We start from the raw sequence: 23,829 nt of genomic DNA, 5'->3' as shown, positions 1-23,829 counted from the left end.
AAAGGAGCAGACGATCTTTGGGGAAATATTGGAAGAAAAAAAACCATAAATTAACTAAATAATACATCCTTAAATGGCCGTTCCTAACTTTATACAAGATGAATATCTTCACCTTGGATTAACAATTGCAGATACCAGAAGATATCATTTTTGTTAATGATCCTTTTGCTCCATCTTAAACCATATATTGATAAGCTACCCAGTTGGTGAAGTTTCTTCCACATCCTCTGTCTCTTCTCATCCCACTTTGGCATCGTCTGATGCGACTGTAGAAAAGGCTACATAATCATAAGGGAAAATCCCGGCTGTCTTAATGTAATAAAAAAAAAAAAAACCTGATTGTCCAGCTCCACCCACAGGAAAAAAATTGTTCATGAAAAAAAAAAGTTATATTAGTGACAAAAATAAAGAAAAAATGCAAGTAAAAAAAAAAAATACATGGAAAATACACAAAAAATGCTTTTTTAAAAACTTTTGTTACAAAAAAATATGAAAAACACAAAATTGGTTTTCTTAACTTTGTTCAATTTTGTTTGACAAAAAAAAATGTTTAAAAAATATAATTTGTTTATTTTTTTTCACTTAAAAAAATTGTTACAAGAATAAAACAGAAATTGTTATGATAGGTTGTTGTTTCTTTTTTCTTTTTGTTATATATTTTTTTCTGGTGATTTTATTATATTTAAATGTTTTTTTTTTCAGTATATTCCTTGAGTAGCGTTGTTACGCTTTGATAATTGACGATGGATTTCTATGTTAGTGGGATAAATAAACTTGTTTCTCGTTGGCAAAAATGTGTCGATTTTAATGGTTCTTATTTCGATTAATAAAGTTTATTCTGAAAGAACTTATAATTTTTTGAAGTTGAACAAAAAAACGACATTATTTTTCAAACTATCATAATTCCTTTCATAATAAACTTTATTAATCGAAAAAAGAACCATTAGCATATTAAGTGATGCTCTTTGTGTAAACAAATTGAGCTTAGGTTTTTGGACAGTGTCAAAACACTGTTAATTCACTGCCCGCATAGCAGCAGCTGAATAGCACAATGGTTAGAAGCTCCGACTGTCGTTTGGGCGGTCAGGTTTTGATCCTGGCTTGAGGTAGTTGCTTGTCTAGCAACACTGATGAGCTGTGAAACAACAAAACAGTACTGTATGTAGATGACTATATATATATATATATATATATATATATATATATAATGTTGGTTGTCCATTGATCCGATGATGACGTTTTCGTTTTGCATCTCATCTATAAATGAATGCAGAGGTGACTCTGCAGCCCCAGCCTAGAAGCACATAATCTTGAACAATGGGGACATCACAAGTCAGTTGTTGTGATCTCTGCTAAGGCTGCTCTGTGGTGTGTCTCTCTGGTAGCAGTGAGTTTCTGGCATCTGGTTTCTTCAAAATTGGCAGCAGCTTTATTAACTGAGTCTTGCCATTTTAGTCTGTCCATGGTATAACCCTCCAGGTCTTTCGATTTGATGTAGCACCACAGGAGAATAGCTTTAACCGTGTCCTTACATTGTAGTCTTACCCAATCTCCTTACACCGTAGTCTTGCTCAATCTAAGTTCAATGTAGAAATAGTCATGTTAATGTGGCCTTAGCAGAGGCCATCAAGAGTAAGTACAGGCCAATGAACATGAAAGCATGACGTCATTACCATATCATCATGTAGGTATACAGTGCCTAAAGTTTGTTATGTTCAACCATGTGACCATGTTAATAGCGATAAAAAATATTTTTCGTTGCCCCTTACACGCTAATAGCCATAAAAAATATTTTCTGTTGCCTCTTGTAGTAATTTAAACATTTTTTTTCTAAAGAGAAACAACAATTCTTCATTTGGATAATTATATAATTGCACATTCATTTGGATAATTTTAATCTAACATATAACAGTAAGTGAATGTTTTTGAAATTTTCTTACATGTCTATTGAAGAAAATCGAATATTTCGTTTCATTATTTTTTTAAACTGCAAAACGAACAATTTTTATATAAGAATATTTTTTAGTCCGTTCTTTTAATAATAAATGAAACTTTTTATTGAGTATTTTCAAATATTTAAAAGTTAGAAGCATTTTTCACAAGTTTTTTTTTTTTTTAACCAAAATGATATCGATGAATTCAATATTTTAGCACCGGGCATAATTTATTTCTTTGAAATATATTTATAACTTAATGTTTGTTTGTTTTGTAATATTTCAACTGTAAATAATTTACATAACTGAAATGAGAAATGAAATAGGAAATTCTATGTTCTCTATTGAGACATAACGAACACACATTCATCTTAAAAATTAATTAACTAATCAGTTTAAATTAAAGTTTTGATATGAACTAAAAATAAAGAGTTCATTAAATTTTAGTTAACATATTTTCTTCTGTTTTATCTTATAAATAAATGAGTACTTCATGGGGAAAGTGGACGTAAACAGTGTTTTTATTCAATGATTGCTCCCTGAAAGTGTTTTCTTTCACTTTCTTCGTATATAACTCAGATTTTTTTTAATCGTGTGTGTATTTACTTTTTTTCATTTTTTTTGGGGGGGGGGGTAAATTTGATTCATACTTTTATTTCATGTTTGTTTTTATTTTATTTCATTTTCATTTTTTTATTATTTTCTCCACTAAAGATTTTTAGTTTTTTGTTAAATTATTTTTTCATACATATTCAAATAATGTTCCCCCTTTTTTGGCCTCAAATAGTACCTGCAAAAAAAGCTTTTGAGATTAAATAAACCAAAGAAAACCTTTTGCGCATGCACTTACAGGGAGCAATCATTAAATAAAACACTGTTTACGCAGGGTCCACGTTCCCCATGAAGTATGAGTAAATGTTATATGTGCCCTGCTGAAATAACATAATTATTTAGAAAGCCATTCTTAACAGAGGGAAGGGCTTTCTAACTATTCCGCACTTTCACCTAACAATTTATTGAAAAAAAAAAAGATACCATAAAAATTTAATTTAACTTGGAAATACTGTTTAAAATATAGTACGGTGGGTACACTGCACAAGCACCATTATTATTATTATTATTATTATTATTATTATTATTATTATTATAACAATGATAATAAAAAAAAATGGTGTAGATGACATTGACTGGCGCCACATCAACTAGTTGTGAAGGGTCAGGGAGGATGGAAAAACCGAGATGGGAGAGTACTAAACAGATTTCCACTGGAAGTGTGCAGTTCAAATCTGGTACCTGAGGGGGGGGATATTTTGTCACCCAAACCCCGAGAAACATCAATGGCTTATGCCAACGAGAAATCAATGGCAAACGGCTGTTGTGGCAACGTGCAATAATCTGCACTAGTGGTCAAGAGGTGGAGAACATTGAGGAGACGCGGTCTCCAGCGAATACCATAGGTTACTGCCAGTGAGCAATCACTGATGATGGCCTGTGAGACAACTCCTAGTGAGTGAAATAAATAAGAATAATAATGTCCCCTCCGAATTTTACCACCATCCTGATTTAATATCGTAGATGTTTACTATATTTTCTTAGTTTTTAACCAATATTCACATTATAGTATGAGTGTCTTTTAGTAGTTATGTGAACTTCATTTCCATATTCATGTATTCTGTACTGATATGAAACTGAAGACTATAGCGGAGTATAGGATTCCTAAGCATGTAACTGATGAAAATATGCTACACATTTGTATGAAAAACATGGGGAAAAATGAACATACAAGAACAGAAAACCAAAACTTTAAATATAATTTCTGTATTAAAAGTAAGTTATTTAAATATTTCAACATATAATCTTGTGGGGAAAATCCAACTCCCCAGTAAGGGGCACTCTTGATAGGAACAAAATTAAAAATTGTCTGTCATGGAGGATTTTTCCTCCACCGGCCGAGGACAGAAAAGGAGAATTATAGCATGAGAACAGATACTACAACCCTCTGATCTTGTGCCGAAGGCACCGACTTCACGTTTTGTAGTTGCATACAAAAACTAAAATGCTTCTTATTGGGGGAAACGCAGCACGCTTTTTCACACACTAGGAAAAAAAAATATTCCTCTCCATTTTTTTCTGATTTTCTTTATATATATATGTATATATATATATATATATATATATATATATATATATATATATATATATATATATATATATATATATAAGTGAACGTGTCTGTCGGTCTGTCTGTGTACATTTCCCTACGCAATAACTCTGTCAATTTTTAGTCTATAGACTCGAAATTTGAAATGCCGCGTACTGAGATTTGGGAAAATCGATGTGACGGGTGTCAGCCAGAAATTTGGCTGTTACGGGGTCAAATTTCAACGATTTGACCTTTAAGAACTCTACCAAACTCCTCCGACAATTTTGGGTCTAGACACTTGAAATTTTAGATTTAGGTTCCTTGAACCTGGATCTAACTTAATAAAGTGATTTGAGCCCGAAACAATAAATTTTAAGGGGTCATAATAGGGGTCAAAGTTTTAAAAAATTAACCATTTTTTTTGTTTTGTTTTGTTTTATTAATGCGTGTATTTTGAAATGTAAATCACTGGCGACCATGTTTAAACAGGCGGCATATGAAAGGAGGCAACCCTCAGTGTGTTCAGGTATGCTGAAAACGAATATCGCAAGGAAAATCAGCACAAACTGACTATAGATTCACCATCAAAGTAGTGAAATATTTTTTTTATTTTATATGGGAATCACTACTTATCAAGCCCCAGAGGCCACTCGAGGATAAGGGTTAGAGTGTGTACAGTAGTCAATGGACAATATCATAGTAATCGTTAGAAGTGTACATTTGGTAAATTGGATTATTTAAGAGGAACGGCTCATCAAGAACTTATTTACATTGGACTTGAAGACGACGAAATAAAAATATAAAGTTGAAAGAACTATCATTTTAATGATGCCTTTCAAATCGTAAACTGCCTGTTTACATTTTTTTACATTTTTCGAATATAATAAAAAGTGTAAAAAAAAGCAAACCTATAGAATCCTAAAAAGATCTCCCGGGAGCATTTTTGAAACATGAAAAATATACAAACCAAAATAAAGAGAGGAGGCAACCCTACTCAAATATATGGTTTATTACATCGCCTAAAAAAAAAAGAAGAATCGGGGGCTCCAATAATACGATAATTTGGTGGGGAAGTAAATTGTTTTCTTTTTTCTAACTTTGTTTTAAAAAGTTTTTATTGCTAACATTTATTTTCATAAACTCTAACCACACCTCACAACCCTAATCCCGACCGGTTGGGAAAAGTTTTTATTTTTTTAAATTTTGTTGAAACCGACAACACACATACGCACGCACGTACACACACACACACACACACACACACACACACACACACACACACACACACACGCACGCACGTACACATATACACGCACGCACGCACGCACACATAAGCATCGCTTGGCAGCAAGCTGAAGAAGAGAGAAAGTGGGGGAAGGAGAGAAAGGGTCGTGTTCTCTGCACTGCAAGTGCCGGGGTCAAACAGAAGTCAAATGAAATCGATTCAAAATGGCTCCACAAAGTTGTGTCTGAACTTTTTATTCTATGAAACTTAAGATTAATAAAACGAAATAATCGTGACCTGTGGAAATTCCACGGCGAATATTTCGCATTCAATAAGAACAAAACGAAAAAGTAGTGAACAAATAAATATATAAGAAAATGAATGTTACCAAAGGCAAGATAAGTTACTCTTCTACCTACCTAGATCACATTTTTGTTGTTTTAACTTATTTGAAAACGTTTATTTAACACAAACAAAAGTAGCGCACAGTTTTAAGTTAGAACAATAAATAAGTGTCTGACATTTTACAGACATCTTGTGAGACTCGATAATCGCTCCAAACTCGAAAATTAAGCAAAATACTGGTAGCAACACATCCAATAAATGTCAGCAAACGTTCGAACATGTTTTCTTTTTCACATTAGCGAAACTCTTATCATAGCAAAAGCGAAAATGAGAAGCAAACACAAATGAAGAAGTCGGTTTTTATCGTTGAGCACAAAAACAAAAACAAAAAGAGTATCTAATCTAATAGGCCCCGTGCTATAGGTCAATCTCCAAAGTCTGTCCCATCGCCTCAGTGTTGCATCCCTGTTTACAAGTACTTTAATGGGATGTGCTCTGATGAACCCATAGCACTTATACCAGTGTCCGGAAAACTTGTCCCGGAAAAAATTCGTCCCTGGAAAAACCGTACCCGGTCCAACCCGTACCGTTCAGTTTGTTCAGGTATGCTGAAAACGAATATCGCAAGGAAAATTAGCAGAGACAAATAGTTTTGGAACTAGTTTTATTAATGCGTGTATTCCGAAATGTAAATCACTGGCGACCATGTTTGAACAGACGGCATATGAAAGGGGCAAACCCTCAGTTTGTTCAGGTATGCTGAAAACGAATATCGCAAGGAAAATTAGCAGAGACAAATAGTTTTGGAGTTAGTTTTATTAACGCGTGTATTTTGGAATGTAAATCACTGGCGACCATGTTTGAACAGGCGGCATATGAAAGGGGCAAACCCTCAGTTTGTTCAGGTATGCTGAAAACGAATATCGCAAGGAAAATTAGCACATACAGACAGAGTTTATTTTGGGAGCTAGTTTTATTAATGCATGTATTTTGAAATGTAAATCCTTGGCGACCATGTTTTAACAGGCAGCATATGAAAGGGGGCAACCCTCAGTTTGTTCAGGTATGCTGAAAACGAATGTCGCAAGGAAAATTAGCACAGACAGACGAATAGTTTTCGAGATAGTAATGCGTGTGTTTTGAAATTAAATCACTGGCGACCATGTCTGAACAGGCGGCATATGAAAGGGGCAAACCCTCTTTTTGTTTCAGGTATGCTGAAAACGAATATTGCAAGGAAAATTAGCACAGACAAATAGTGTTGGAGCTAGTTTTATTAACGCGTGTATTTTGAAATGTAAATCACTGGCGACCATGTTTGAACAGGCGACATATGAACGGGGGCAACCATCAGTTTTTCAGGTATGCTGAAAACGAATATCGCAAAGAAAATTAGCAGAGACAGACAGACTACTAGTTTTGGAGCTAGTTTTATTAATGCGTGTATTTTGAAATGTAAATCACTGGCGACCATGTTTGAACAGGCGGCATATGAAAGGGGGCAACCCTCAGTGTGTTCAGGTATGCTGAAAACGAATATCGCAAGGAAAATCAGCACAGACTGACTATAGATTCACCATCAAAGTAGTGAAATTTTTATTTTATTTTATAAAGGAATCACTACTTATCAAGTCCCAGAGGCCACTCGAGGATAAGGGTTAGAGTGTGTACAGTAGTCAATGGACAATATCATAGTAATCGTTAGAAGTGTACATTTGGTAAATTGGATTATTTAAGAGGAACGGCTCATCAAGAACTTATTTACATTGGACTTGAAGACGACGAAATAAAAATATACAGTTGAAAGAACTATCATTTTAATGATGCCTTTCAAATCGTAAACTGCCTGTTTACATTTTTTTACATTTTTCGAAGATAATAAAAAGTGTAAAAAAAAAGCAAACCTATAGAATCCTAAAAAGATCTCCCGGGAGCATTTTTGAAACATGAAAAATATACAAACCAAAATAAAGAGAGGAGGCAACCCTACTCAAATATATGGTTTATTACATCGCCTAAAAAAAAAGAAGAATCGGGGCCTCCAATAATACGATAATTTGGTGGGGAAGTAAATTGTTTTCTTTTTTCTAACTTTGTTTTAAAAAGTTTTTATTGCTAACATTTATTTTCATAAACTCTAACCACACCTCACAACCCTAATCCCGACCGGTCGGGAAAAGTTTTTATTTTTTTAAATTTTGTTGAAACCGACAACACACATACGCACGCACGTACACACACACACACACACACACACACACACACACACACACACACACACGCACGCACGCACGTACACATATACACGCACGCACGCACACATAAGCATCGCTTGGCAGCAAGCTGAAGAAGAGAGAAAGTGGGGGAAGGAGAGAAAGGGTCGTGTTCTCTGCACTGCAAGTGCCGGGGTCAAACAGAAGTCAAATGAAATCGATTCAAAATGGCTCCACAAAGTTGTGTCTGAACTTTTTATTCTATGAAACTTAAGATTAATAAAACGAAATAATCGTGACCTGTGGAAATTCCACGGCGAATATTTCGCATTCAATAAGAACAAAACGAAAAAGTAGTGAACAAATAAATATATAAGAAAATGAATGTTACCAAAGGCAAGATAAGTTACTCTTCTACCTACCTAGATCACATTTTTGTTGTTTTAACTTATTTGAAAACGTTTATTTAACACAAACAAAAGTAGCGCACAGTTTTAAGTTAGAACAATAAATAAGTGTCTGACATTTTACAGACATCTTGTGAGACTCGATAATCGCTCCAAACTCGAAAATTAAGCAAAATACTGGTAGCAACACATCCAATAAATGTCAGCAAACGTTCGAACATGTTTTCTTTTTCACATTAGCGAAACTCTTATCATAGCAAAAGCGAAAATGAGAAGCAAACACAAATGAAGAAGTCGGTTTTTATCGTTGAGCACAAAAACAAAAACAAAAAGAGTATCTAATCTAATAGGCCCCGTGCTATAGGTCAATCTCCAAAGTCTGTCCCATCGCCTCAGTGTTGCATCCCTGTTTACAAGTACTTTAATGGGATGTGCTCTGATGAACCCATAGCACTTATACCAGTGTCGGGAAAACTTGTCCCGGCAAAAAATTCGTCCCTGGAAAAACCGTACCCGGTCCAACCCGTACCGTTCAGTTTGTTCAGGTATGCTGAAAACGAATATCGCAAGGAAAATTAGCAGAGACAAATAGTTTTGGAACTAGTTTTATTAATGCGTGTATTCCGAAATGTAAATCACTGGCGACCATGTTTGAACAGACGGCATATGAAAGGGGCAAACCCTCAGTTTGTTCAGGTATGCTGAAAACGAATATCGCAAGGAAAATTAGCAGAGACAAATAGTTTTGGAGTTAGTTTTATTAACGCGTGTATTTTGGAATGTAAATCACTGGCGACCATGTTTGAACAGGCGGCATATGAAAGGGGCAAACCCTCAGTTTGTTCAGGTATGCTGAAAACGAATATCGCAAGGAAAATTAGCACATACAGACAGAGTTTATTTTGGGAGCTAGTTTTATTAATGCATGTATTTTGAAATGTAAATCCTTGGCGACCATGTTTTAACAGGCAGCATATGAAAGGGGGCAACCCTCAGTTTGTTAAGGTATGCTGAAAACGAATATCGCAAGGAAAATTAGCACAGACAGACGAATAGTTTTCGAGATAGTAATGCGTGTGTTTTGAAATTAAATCACTGGCGACCATGTCTGAACAGGCGGCATATGAAAGGGGCAAACCCTCTTTTTGTTTCAGGTATGCTGAAAACGAATATTGCAAGGAAAATTAGCACAGACAAATAGTGTTGGAGCTAGTTTTATTAACGCGTGTATTTTGAAATGTAAATCACTGGCGACCATGTTTGAACAGGCGACATATGAACGGGGGCAACCATCAGTTTTTCAGGTATGCTGAAAACGAATATCGCAAAGAAAATTAGCAGAGACAGACAGACTACTAGTTTTGGAGCTAGTTTTATTAATGCGTGTATTTTGAAATGTAAATCACTGGCGACCATGTTTGAACAGGCTGCATATGAAAGGGGCCAACCCTCAGTGTGTTCAGGTAAGCTGAAAACGAATACCGCAAGGAAAATCAGCACAGACTGACTATAGATTCACCATCAAAGTAGTGAATTTTTTTTTTATTTTATAAAGGAATCACTACTTATCAAGTCCCAGAGGCCACTCGAGGATAAGGGTTAAAGTGTGTACAGTAGTCAATGGACAATATCATAGTAATCGTTAGAAGTGTAAATTTGGTAAATTGGATTATTTAAGAGGAACGGCTCATCAAGAACTTGTTTACATTGGACTTGAAGACGACGAAATAAAAATATACAGTTGAAAGAACTATCATTTTAATGATGCCTTTCAAATCGTAAACTGCCTGTTTACATTTTTCGAAGATAATAAAAAGTGGAAAAAAAAGCAAACCCATAGTATCCTAAAAAGATCTCCCGGGAGCATTTTTGAAACATGAAAAATATACAAACCAAAATAAAGAGAGGAGGCAACCCTACTCAAAAATATGGTTTATTACATCGCCTAAAAAAAAGAAGAATCGGGGGCTCCATTCCAATAATACGATAATTTGGTTGGGAAGTAAATTGTTTTCTTTTTTCTACCTTGGTTTTAAAAAGTTTTTATTGCTAACATTTATTTTTATAAACTCTAACCACACCTCACAACCCTAATGCCGACCGGTCGGGGAAAATTTTTTTTATTTTTTTAAATTTTGTTGAAACCGACAACACACATACGCACGCACGTACACACATACACACACACACACACGCGCGCACGCACACACGCACGCACACATAAGCATCGCTTCTTGTCACCAAGCTCAAGAAGAGAGAAAGTGGGGGAAGGAGAGAAAGGGTCGTGTTCTCTGCACTGCACGTGCTGGGGTCAAACAGAAGTTAAATGAAATCGATTATAAATGGCTCGACAAAGTTGTGTCTGAACGTTTTATTCTATGAAACTTAAGATCAATAAAACGAAATAATCGTGACCTGTGGAAATTCCACGGCGAATATTTCGCATTCAATAAGAACAAAACGAAAAAGTAGTGAACAAATAAATATATAAGAAAATGAATGTTACCAAAGGCAAGATAAGTTACCCTTCTGCCTACCTAGATCACATTTTTGTTGTTTTAACTTATTTGAAAACGTTTATTTAACACAAACAAAAGTAGCGCACAGTTTTAAGTTAGAACAATAAAGAAGTGTCTGACATTTTACAGACATCTTGTGAGACTCGATAATCGCTCCAAACTCGAAAATTAAGCAAAATACTGGTAGCAACACATCCAATAAATGTCAGCAAACGTTCGAACATGTTTGTTTTTTTTTCACATTAGCGAAACTCTTATCAGAGCAAAAGCGAAAATGAGAAGCAAACACAAATGAAGAAGTCGGTTTTTATCGTTGAGCACAAAAACAAAAACAAAAAGAGTATCTAATCTAATAGGCCCCGTGCTATAGGTCAATCTCCAAAGTCTGTCCCATCGCCTCAGTGTTGCATCCCTGTTTACAAGTACCTTAATGGGATGTGCTCTGATGAACCCATAGCACTTATACCAGTGCCCGGAAAACTTGTCCCGGGAAAACTCGTCTCCGGAAAAACCGTACCCGGAAAACTCGTACCGTTCAGTTTGTTCAGGTATGCTGAAAACGAATATCGCAATAAAAATTAGCAGAGACAAATAGTTTGGGAGCTAGTTTTATTAATGCGTGTATTTTGAAATGTAAATCACTGGCGACCATGTTTGAACAGTTTGAACAGGCGGCGTATGAAAGGGGCCAACCCTCAGTTTGTTCAGGTATGCTGAAAACGAATATCGCAGCAGAACTTAAAACACTTGTTCAGGTAGGTAGAAGAGTAACTTATCTTGCCTTTTGGTAACATTTAAATATTACATATTTGTTTTGTATTTTTTTTTATTAACTTTTACGCTTTGTTGTCTTAACTCCGAAGGATTAACCTTAGAATTTCCACAGGTCTCATTAGTTAAAACGAATTATTTCGCAGTTCAAATTGGCGTGAAATAAACAAATCTGACTGACACAGGATTTGCCATTTCCGGTTGTCGCCGCCGACAACGCTGTTATATTTACAATCGAAAGCGTCGCCGAGTTCGTTCGTCGCTGTGTCTGGGTGTGTGTAGGAGTGGGGGCAAAGTTGTAACATTCAATACATAAAATCAACAGCTTTAATTTCTATGAATCGTCATTCGGTATCGGTGCGAAGTCGAGTGTCGGCGTTCTTGTCTCGAAGTAAGTTTTTTTAACACAGTTGAGTTGGAAATGGATTTCTGCACGTGCATGGCTGGACGATAAGAATAACAATACAAATAACAATAATTATTATCTTCAAGTCTCTTCTTAAAGGGGCATTCGGCTACGAAGTTACAACTAGCTAATCGACACGCGACACTGTCAATGAGTTATGCGAAACAGACGGACTCTTCCGCTGTATCAAAGTTATTAAGTGTGGTTAGACTGAAACTCATTAAAGCCAGTAATCTAAGTTTCAACTAGCTAATAGACATTCGGCACTTTCAATGAATTATGCGATCACCGCCACTTGTCCAAAAACGGACTGTTCCGCTGTATCACAGTTATTAAGGGTGGTTAGAGTGTAACTCATCAGAGCCAGTAACCTAACTTACAACTAGCTAGTCAACATTCGACACTGTCATTGAGTTATGCGATACACTGCTAATTGTCCAGAGACGGACTGTTCTACTGTATCACAGTTGTAAAGGATGGTTAGACTAAAACTCATAAGAGCCAGTAATCTAATTTACAACTACCTTATCGACAGTAGACACTTTCACTGAGTTTACGTGTGTGTGTGTGTCTTTTTGTGTGTGTGTGGTTCGTTAACATTCGGACTGTCCATTTTAAAATCGTTCGGGTATGCTGAAAACGAATATCGCAAGGCACAGACAAATAGTTTTCGAGATACTAATGCGTATATTTCGAGATACTAATGCGTATATTTTGAAATGTAAATCACTGGCGACCATGTTTGAACAGGCGGCATATGAAAGGGGCAAACCCTCAGTTTGTTCAGGTATGTTGAAAACGAATATCGCAAGGAAAATTAGCATAGTCTTACTATAGATTCACCATCAAAGTATTGAAATGTTTTTATTTTATTTTACAAAGGAATCACTGCCTATCAAGGCCCAGAGAACACTCGAGGGGTTAAAGAGTGTACAGTAGTCAATGGACAATATCATAGTAATCGTTAGAAGTGTAAATTTGGTAAATTGGATTACTTAAGATGAACGGCTCATCAAGAACTTGTTTACATTGGACTTGAAGACGACGAAATAAAAACTATACAGTTGAAAGAACTCGCGAAAAATATCATTTTAACGATGCCTTTCAAATCGTAAACTGCTTGTTTACATTTGTGTACATTTTTCGAAGATAATAAAAAGTGTAAAAAAAGGCAAACCTTTAGAATCCTAAAAAGATCTCCCGGAAGCATTTTTGCTACATGAAAAATATTCAAACCAAAGTAAAGACAGGAGGCACCCTACTCTAAAATATGGTTTATTACATCGCCTAAAAAAAAAGAAGAATCTTAATTTAGACGCTCCAATAATATGATAATTTGGTGGGGGAAGCAAATTGTTTTCTTTTTTCTAACTTGGTTTTAAAAAGTTTTTATTGCTAACATTTATTTTCATAAACTCTAACCACACCTCACAACCTTAATCCCGACCGGTCGGGAAAAAGTTTTTATTTTTTTTTAATTTTGTTGAAATCGACGAAATGTTCGTTTGGCATTATGTGACCAAGCTAAATCAAAACTAAATAAATTTGACCTGATGTCGAGTTTATCTAAAAGCGATACTCGAGTTTCACTCGGAATTATTCCTCGTTCAATTCAAGTTTCACGACATCTTGATTACATTGTTAGATGACAGTACAAAGAATAGATTTCTAAGTAATAATGTTTTTATTTCGGCACGGTAGCATAACTGCATAGGATGCATATATTTTTTTAAGGAGAGACTGGGTGTTTATACTACGCTGGGGTAGGTCGTAAAAGTAACCGTTTTTTTTTTTTAATTGCAATTTTTAAAGAAATCATTACTTTAAAAGTTAAGACAGCCATTCTTAATGTAGAGAGGGGAATGTTAACTATTCTGTACTTTCATCCAATAATTTAATAGGCAAAAGATAGGATAAAGATTGAATTTAACTTCAAAATTTTACCCAAAAATATCGCAGAAGTTTTCTTTGATATTTTTTACAAGTTGCCCCAGCGTAGTATTATCACCTCTAACCTCTCCATGATAAGAACGGCTTTCTGAAAAAAAACAACCTAGAAAGCCGTTCTTAACATGGAGAAATCGGGGGGAAGGGGTTCATTCCGAAAATCGTTCTTAAAATCGGGAGGTTGGGGTGTTTATACTACGCTGGGGTATGTCGTAAAAATAACCTTTCTGTTTTTACTGTGCCGCACTGCCGAACTTGGGAAATTGAAACACTCGCCCAAAGTTATATTTACTGACGAAGTTTAATATCAGGAATAGACTCTGACCAAAGACCAAAGACCGTATGCTGTTACCCTCTCTCTCTCTCTCTCTCTCTCTCTCTCTCTCTCTCTCTCTGTCTCCTTTCCCCTCTCTCTTTCTCTCTCTCTCTCTCTCTGGCTTCTCCGTGCCCCTGCTACTAAGTTTCTAAGTTTATATATATATATATATATATATATATATATATATATGGAGAGAGAGAGAGAGAGAGAGAGAGAGAGAGAGAGACACACAGAGACAGAGAGATAGGGAAAGAGTAGAGAGAGAGGGAAAGAGAGAGAGAGAGAAAGGGAGAAGAGACGGAGACAGAAGTGCACACACACACACACACACACACACACACACACACACACACACACACACGCACACACTCTCTCTCTCTGCACGTGTCTGCACTCGTGCCGGGGTCAAATCAACTTTACGTTAAAAACTGTCATGAGGTGGGGAGGGGTGGGACTCAGGTATCAAGCGAATTTGAAAGTTAACGAAATGGATTTCATTTCAACGTGCAAATTTCTCCTTCCCTTCGCCCCCCCTCCCCACTGCCTCCCTCTTTCGAGTTGGGGTTGTTTTTAGGTAGTAAAAAATAACCTTTTTTTTTTTTTAGTAAATTGTAATTTTTTAAGAAATCGTTACCTTAAAAGTTAAGAAAGCCATTCTTAATGTAGAGAGGAGCATGTTAACTATTCTGTACTTTCATCCAATAATTTAATAAGCAAAAGATAGGATAAAAATTGAATTTAACTTGGAAATTTTACCAAAAATATCGCAGAAGTTTTCTTTCATATTTTTTATTTTACAAGCTACCCCAGCGTAGTATTAACACCTCCAATCTCTCCATGATAAGAACGGCTTTCTGAAAAAAACACTCCCAAGAAAGCATTTGAAAGCCGTTCTTAACATGGAGAGATTGGAGGGGGTATTCCGGAAGTTGTTCTTAAAATTGGGAGAGGAGGGCGTTTTGTAACTATTCCATACTTTCACCTAACAATTTAATAAAAAGCATCAAATGTTAAATAAAAATAAATAAAAATAAGATAAATAAAAAATAAATAAAAATAAAAATAAAAACATCAAATCAAATAAAAAAAACGATCAATGTATAGTATCTGTTAACGAAAATATTTTTTTTAATTATTAGCAAATAATTCAAAGTGTAGTATCTGTTTTATTATTATTAATGACAGTTTAAAGGCTCCAAAATCACTTTCGAATTCAACATCAACTGTCGCATTAACTCGCATCCTATAATTCTGAAATCTCGTCCCAATAGTGTAGAAGCGCCCATTTCAACCTAATAACATGGATTTCAATTTCTAATAAAAAAATGTACTAATTTTTATACAAATACAGAAAAAAGAAACGGTTACTACGTTTAGCCAGAAAGAAATAATTAGTAATTATGCATTTATGTTACCGTGTTTTTGTGTTTGCACTTCCTTTTTTGTTTTGTTTTTTTCGTTTTTTCATTTGAAATTCAAGTTTCACGACAACTTGATTACAATGTTAGAATACAAAGAATAGATTTCTAAATAATACCGTTTTTATTTCGGCACGGTAGCATAACTGCATAGGATGCATATACTTTTGAACGTTTTTGTTTTTTTCCTATTATAATTATACGTATATTTTCTTGTGTCTATGATGTAACTGTTCCTTAGTTCGTCTTTATCAATGTTACAGCATATTCCAAATATCACATCAATCTGTAGAGTGGTTTATTTAAGTGATATTTTAAGTTTTAATTAAAGAAAAAACAGATACTACAGTTTGATTTTGTCCAAAATGTATGGATAGAAATATTTCTTTCCACGTGGCTGCAGATTCCCGCTAAATTTCGTCATATATATATATATATATTTATATATATATATATATTTATATATATATATATATATATATATATATATATATATATATATATATATATTTTTTAACTTTTTATAACTTTTTAAATTTCCGGGTGCTAACCTTTCTCTCTCTCTCTCTCTCTCTCTCTCTCTCTCTCTCTCTCTCTCTCTCTCTCTCTCTCAACGACGCACACACCCACATACACACACACTTGCATAAACACACACATACACACGCCCACGTTCACTCTTCAAACTAAACAAATTTAACTCAGCACACACACTCACATAATAACATACACACACACACACACACACACTCGCATAAAGACACCAACACACACAAACACAAAGTATTACTCTGTGTGTGCGTGCGTGCGTGCGCGCATATCACGCCACATTCACTCTTCAACTAAACAAGTTTAAATCAACCAATGAAAAGGCAGCTACGTAACACAAACTCCATAAAAGGTAAAAAGGTTACGTCTACTGCGAACTGTTCGAATTTTCCCGGAAAAAGTTAACGGTTTTCACGCCGATGGTGAAATATAAAAAGAGCCCTAAAACGGGCTGTAAATTCAGTTTGGACCCTGGCAGCGAGATGTGTTCAAGAAGAATAGATGACCAGCCGTAAGACCCAGCTAAGCCGCCGCCCTGCCGCTCCTCTGTCTACTTCTCTGATGTCAAAAAAATAAGGTATTTCTTGTCGTTTCAAAGTAGATGACGCATTTATTTCAGACGTGTAAACTGCACAAGTGTTCAAATGAACGTTGTTAGTATGAGCACAGTTCATAAACACGTCGAATTTCTTTTCAAATTTCGACACTTGTGTAGTTTACACGATTTTAACGTTTAACGTCTTTTTATATTTTATTATACTGTTAGAAAGCCAGCCAACATATTACCGTGACAATTGTGCAGTTTATAGACCGTGCTGTTCTTGGTTAAAATATTTAAATTTAAATCTAAATTAGCGTCTTTTTTTTTAATTTGTTAGGTGAAAGTATGCATATAATATTATTTAAGGGCGGTCCATAAACTGTACAATCACAGTGACAATTGTGCAGTTTATATACCGTGCTGTTCTTGAAAAAAATATTTTTAATTTTAATCTAAATTAACGTCTTTTTTTTAATTTGTTAGGTGAAAGTATACATATAATATTATTTAAGGGCGGTCAATAAACTATAGAATTACCGTGACATATGTGCAGTTTATATACCGTGCTGTTCTTGGAAAAAATATTTTAAATTTTAATCTAAATTAACGTCTTTTTTTTTAATTTGTTAGATGAAAGCATACATATAATATTATTTAAGGGCGGTCAATAAACTATAGAATTACCGTGACAATTGTGCAGTTTATAAACCGTGCTGTTCTTGGAAAAAAATATTAAAATTTAAATCTAAATTAACGTCTTTTTTTTAAAATTTGTTAGGTGAAAGCATACATATAATATTATTTAAGGGTGGTCAATAAACTATAGAATTACCGTGACAATTGTGCAGTTTATAAACCGTGCTGTACTTGGAAAAAAATATTAAAATTTAAATCTAAATTAACGTCTTTTTATTTAATTTGTTAGATGAAAGCATACATATAATATTATTTAAGGGCGGTCGATAAGCTGTAGAATTACCGTGACAATTGTGTAGTTTATAAACCGTGCTGTTCTTGGAAAAAATATTTTTAATTTAAATCTAAATTAACGTCTTTTTATTTAATTTGTTTGATGAAAACATGTATATAATATTATTTAAGGGCGGTCCATAAACTGTAGAATTACCGTGACAATTGTGCAGTTTATAAACCGTTCTTTTATTGGATAAAATACTGGATGTGTATTTTCCCCCCTAAAGTCCAACCCTATCCTCACCGTGGTAGGGGGGTGTAACGTTGTAGTTTAACAGCTACACGGCTAAATGGGCTCTGGCAAAAAAAAAAAAAAAAATCCAGAAAATGTTGGCATGAGTTTGTTGCGTCCGTCATCTGGTCGTCTTTTTATACGCTTGCATGTGGCGAGCAAAAAGGCGTGATGGGGGCAGGCTGAAAGGAGAACAATACCCGAAAGATGTAAACCGAACGAAAGAGAAAAATGGGCCTCCCTGCAAGGCCCCGTGTTCTCCCCAGCCTGCTCCCAGTTTCCCTGACTTTGCATGCAACTGGTTTTCAGCTTTTGGAAAGCTCTTTTCTCAGTGTCGGGGTGTTGACTCCACTTCCAAGTTAACAAATAGCTGCAAGTCTGGGTACGGTCCGATTGGTTCCGAAGCTCTTCTGCTGTGAGGTGCGCTTTCGAATCTCCCGAAGGGGGCTACCCTCTAAGCAGGCGACACGTGCTCGTGTTACTATGTAATGCAGGCTTGCCTCGACTCGACTAAGGACGACTAGAGTTCGACTAGATTGTGTGCTCACAAGCCACTTTAAGGCCGCTTTTATTATTCCTACTGTCCAGGAACTCCGAAACGGTATGGTAGTGCAATTATATATGACCGTCCTCCAATACGAAATGGTAGTGCAATTATATATGACGGTCCTCCGATATGATAGTAGGAATGCCAGTTTTGTGAGCGATCATCGCCGTCTTATGAACACAAACTAGTGGTATCTTTATGAATCCTGTTGGGTAGAGAGAACACCTCTGTTTTCTGCTCCGCCTGTTATTCTGAGTAGAAACCACTTTTTAGGAGATGTTCGCAGCAAAGCTTGTTTTTATATAGTGCCCCTCCTTTCGGGAGTTCATCACCTCGCTGCCCAGACGAGAGCTTTCTCCGGTGGAACCTCTTTTTTTTTTCTTTTTTTTATTTTACTTTCCAGTTTAATGGCGAACGAACAGTCACCAGCAAGTGGTCTGCACCGACAGGAAGATGAGTATAGTATCACCCTTTCTTCTTTTTATTTCGATTTCAGTCTTTGTGATTTGATAATTTAATTTAACTGTTTCCATTGTTCCAGCTTTCACACAGCAGTAGATTATCAACACTATAAATATCATCTCTTTTTATAGATTGGAACAAGCAATGAAACCTAGCAGCATCACCGTTCCTGTCTGCCACATGTCTTGTGCACTTTGAATCCAGTATTTCTTTCTTTGCGTTCAAGCACATCTGGGTACAATCAAACTGCGTATGATGTATGTCTATCTGTTTCTTCCAACATTAGCATCTCGAAGTCTTGGCAGCAATCATTGTCATAGAAGTAGAGTAAGTATTCTTTTTCTTTCCTTCTGTGTGTATATTTTTGTAATTTCAGGTACTCCCCTTGATCATGGTGGAATTCTACTATCAGCTATTGTTAGAATTATGTGCATTGGAAAAAACAACTGAATCCAGCAGCATCACCTATCCTAGCTGCCACATGTTTCCTGTAGTTACAGAAGTCCTCAAGTAAGTGTTTCTTTCTTTGTGTACATGCACATCTGGGTACAATCAAATTCTAAACTATTAGCTTTATTTAAATGAATGCAGTTCTGCTTGTATTTCTTCTCATCAGCTAACTTATGCAACTACAAAAAAAAAAAGTAGTACATGGGTGTTTGATCATAGCCAGAAAGTTAAATATATCATTAAAAAAAAAGTTTTTAAATTATTAAAAGGAAAAAAATCATCACAGTAAAAATTATATATATGTAACAAAGAACACAAACAAACATGAAATTGCCATGAGTTTCAGCAAGAAGCAGAAAAGAGAAAAAGTGGAGATAACACCTGGGAAGTAACAGGTAAGAATTTTCTTTATTTCTTATCTCAACTAGCACATAGATTTTTTTCAAATATACATTAAAAAAAATTACCCAAGTCAAACAATTGATGGAAAAACTAAGCATTAAAGTTCAATTAAGCATAAAAAAAAATAAATTCTAATAATTATGTAATCTATATACAAATTGTCTCCCTTGAATATATATATATATACATATTCAAGGGAGACCATTGGTATATAGATCACATAATAATTAGAAGTTATTTTTTTAATTGAAATATATATATATATATTCAAGGGAGACAATTTGTATATATATCATATAATTATTTGAAGTTATTTTTTAATTCAAATATATATATATATATATATTTATTTATTTATTTCAATTAAAAAAATAACTTCTAATAATTGTTATCTGTATTCACATAGTCTTCCTTGAATATATATATATATTCAAGGGAGACAATTTGTATAAAGATCACATAATTATTAGAAGTTATTTTTTTTAATTGAAATAAATAAATATATATATATATATTCAAGGGAGACAATTTGTATATAGATCAGATAATTATTAGAATTATTTTTTTTAATTGAAATAAATATATTTATATATATATATATATATATATATATATATATATATATTATACTAGCATGGGTTACTGGCGTAGCCCCGGTGTTTAGCGGTGTATGCTGCCCCCCTCCCCAACCAAAAAAAAAGCAGAGAAACGGTTAATTTTTTAAAACTTGACCCCTATTATGAACCCTTAAAATTTATTGTTTGGGGCTCCAACGGAGATATTAAGTTAGATCCATGTCCAAGGAAACTATATGTAAAATTTCAAGTGTTTAGACCCATAATTGTCGGAGGAGATTTGTAGGGTTCTCAAAGGCCAAATCATTGAAGTTTGACCCCTCAATCGCCAAATTTCTGTCCAAGTACCAATCACATAGATTTTCCAAAATCTCAGTACCCTTTTTATCAAAATTTGGAATATGTAGACTAAAATTGACAGAGAAATGTACACACAGACAGACATATTCAATTCTATAGATAGATAGATAGATAAATAATGAGAGACAGAAAGATAAATATATACAATGATAAATGAATTAGTAGAGATAGTTGTTAAATTTTTGGAAATATGTATGGCAATTTGATGGTAAGACTTAGAGCTAACTGTTAATATTTAAAATATATACACAGAAATTCAAATGACAGGACTTATATGTAGAGTGCTCAATACATCAGTAGAGCAAGGTAATAAGTTAAAAAAAATGTATACGTCAATTTAGATAACCACAATTTTTTTGGTATTCTTGTGTGAATATGACATAATGTAATATAAATTTTAATAATTTTATTCTAAATGTTATGATTCTCAATGAAAAATCTAAAATGTCAATATATATATATATTTTATATATATATATATATATATATATATATATATATATACATATATATATATATATATATTTCAATAAAAAGAATAACTTCTAATAATTATGTCATCTATATAACAATTGTCTCCCTTGAACATATATTGATTATATATATATAAAATATATATATTTATATATATATATATATATATATATATATATATATATATATATATATATTTATTAAAAAAAAAACTTCTAATAATTATGTGATCAATATTAAAATTGTCTCCCTTGAATATATATATATATATATATATATTTATTTCAATAAAAAATAAGCTCTAATAATTATGTGATCAATATTAAAATTGTCTCCCTTGAATATATATATATATATATATATATATTTATTTCAATAAAAAATAAGCTCTAATAATTATGTGATCTATTTACAAATGGTCCCCCTGTAATATATATATATATATATATATATATATATATATATATATATATATATATATATATATATATATTTCAATTAAAAAATAACTTTTAATAATTATGTGATCTATATACAAATTGTCTCCCTTTTTTAGCACTATTTAAAGTGTAATTATTAAGTACAAATCTAAATAAAATGTCTTTATTGCTCTATGTCTAATTGAGCACTCTTATATAACTCTAGTTTTATCTTAATGTTTACTTATCCTGTAATAAAATACACGTTTTATAATATCAGCTCTGTCTAGTTTTGAGCACTATTTTAAAGTGTTATTATTAAGTAAAAATCTAAATAACATGACTTTATTGCTCTATGTCTCATTGATTGAATTGAAATAAATATATATATATATATTTACTTCAATTAATAAAAATAACTTCTAATTATTATATGATCTATATCAAATTGTCTCCCTTGAATATATATATATGTATATATATATATATATATTTATTTATTTCAATAAAAAAAAACTTCTAATAATTATGTGATCTATATACAAATTGTCTCCCTTGAATATATATATATATAGATTATATATATATATATATATGTATTTCAATTAAAAAAATAACTTCTAATAATTATGTGATTTATATATTTACCAATGATTCTTGCATGTGCTCCATAGTTTTATATAGCTGTGTAGTAAATTTAAAAATTGCTTTGTTTAATTATACAAGACGATTTTACTTTAAGAGTGCTCAATGCATTTATAGAGCTTTGTAGTAAGAGTTGGAAACATTTTGGCAATTATTTTAGACAAATCTACTTCCAGAGTGCTCAATATATTAGTAGAGCTAAATAAAACATTTGAGAAACAGATATGGCATTTCAACTGCATGAATTTATTTTGACAGAGTTCAATACATTAGTAGAGCTAAATATAGACTTTCAAAAAACGTATGGCAATTCAGCTACACGAATATACTTAAGAGTGCTCAATACATTAGTAGACGAAAGAATAAAATTCAGAAAACATGAAGAGCTCTGCAGTATGTTTTGAAAACCTAAATGTCAATATGTAAGTATAGATATACTGTAAGTGTTTATATATATATATATATATATATATATATATATATATATATATATATATATATATATATATATGACAAGTATTAAAACAAGTTTCTTATTTGAGTGCCTAATATATTTGAGAGCTCTATGGTAACTTTATAAAACATATTTCCAAATTATGTTAGATAAATTGTCTTTGAGAGTGCTCATTTCTAAGTAGAGCTCTGTAGAAAATTTTTGAGACATGTTCAGCAATTTAAGTTCATATGAGTTAATAAATAGAGCTATATAGTGACTTGTGCAAACTTATATGGCACTTATCCTAGACAAGTTAACTCTTGTAGCTGTGCAATACGTAAGTAGAGTTCTGCATTAGTTTTGGGGTATGGTTCTCACTTTATTAGGGCAATAACTTGGACACATTATACTATGGACAAATCCATTGAGGACAACCAAAGGTAACCTGTTTTTTTCCACTCTGCTGAATAAGACTCATCCGTCTTGGTTCACTCTTGGGACATTAAAACACACGAGGTGAAGAATTAAAAAAAGAATGCAAAAATGTAAATGTCTTTGCAACTCATTCATTTTCACTTTCATAACACAAAAACATCTGTAAAAACTTGATAAAAGAATGCACAAACAATAAAATACAACTTTGCTGTCTTGGAATCTGAAATCAGTAGAAACTTCCCCTACTGAAATTCCTGCACACCTCAAAAAAAAAAAAAAAAAAGAAAGAAAAAAGAATCCTTCCCAATGCAATACTTTTCAAGCAATTACAGTGTCAGACTTGGTACTGCAATGACTCTGTAAACTGAAAAAAATATACATAATAAAAAATGTTAAGCAAAATTGATTCATGTTAACACCTCTCCCAACACCACAGATTAATTACAAAAATACTTGATAAAGCAAGACACAATTACAAATGTGTATGAAAAAAATAAAAATAAAAAAAATCAACCAAGCAATGGCTCATGATTTCCTGGTGTTTGATGGAATGTGAGTAGGCATACAGCCTGGATAATTTTCCAAGGTAAGTGATGATATTCATCATTATTGTCTTTTTGGATTAGTTCAGATATATCTCATAACTATAATTGTTTTATGTATATATTTATATGTCTAGATGT

At 33.4% G+C, this 23,829-nt stretch overlaps 1 protein-coding gene across 2 annotated transcripts in view; it reads left to right on the top strand.

Moving 5' to 3' along the window:
- LOC145284026 (uncharacterized) overlaps positions 1 to 23,829 on the top strand; it is a 98,747-nt gene that overhangs the window by 17,562 nt on the left and 57,356 nt on the right. Inside the window, exon 1 of one of the 2 annotated variants that reach the window (XM_080133116.1) lies at positions 22,908 to 23,732. The exons of the other annotated variant lie outside the window; for it this stretch is intronic. The gene's annotated coding sequence lies outside the window, so the exon portion shown is untranslated. Of the gene's footprint in view, positions 1 to 22,907; positions 23,733 to 23,829 lie in introns of those variants that run through there. 2 annotated transcript variants of the gene reach the window in all.

The sequence above is a fragment of the Euprymna scolopes genome, chromosome 8 (assembly GCF_053919585.1).
Source record: "Euprymna scolopes isolate OS-2025 chromosome 8, ASM5391958v1, whole genome shotgun sequence".
In the NCBI taxonomy this organism is placed as follows: Eukaryota; Metazoa; Mollusca; class Cephalopoda; order Sepiida; family Sepiolidae; genus Euprymna; species Euprymna scolopes.
The sequence above is the reverse complement of the archived record's forward strand: the minus strand, read 5'-3'. Positions and strand labels throughout refer to the sequence as shown.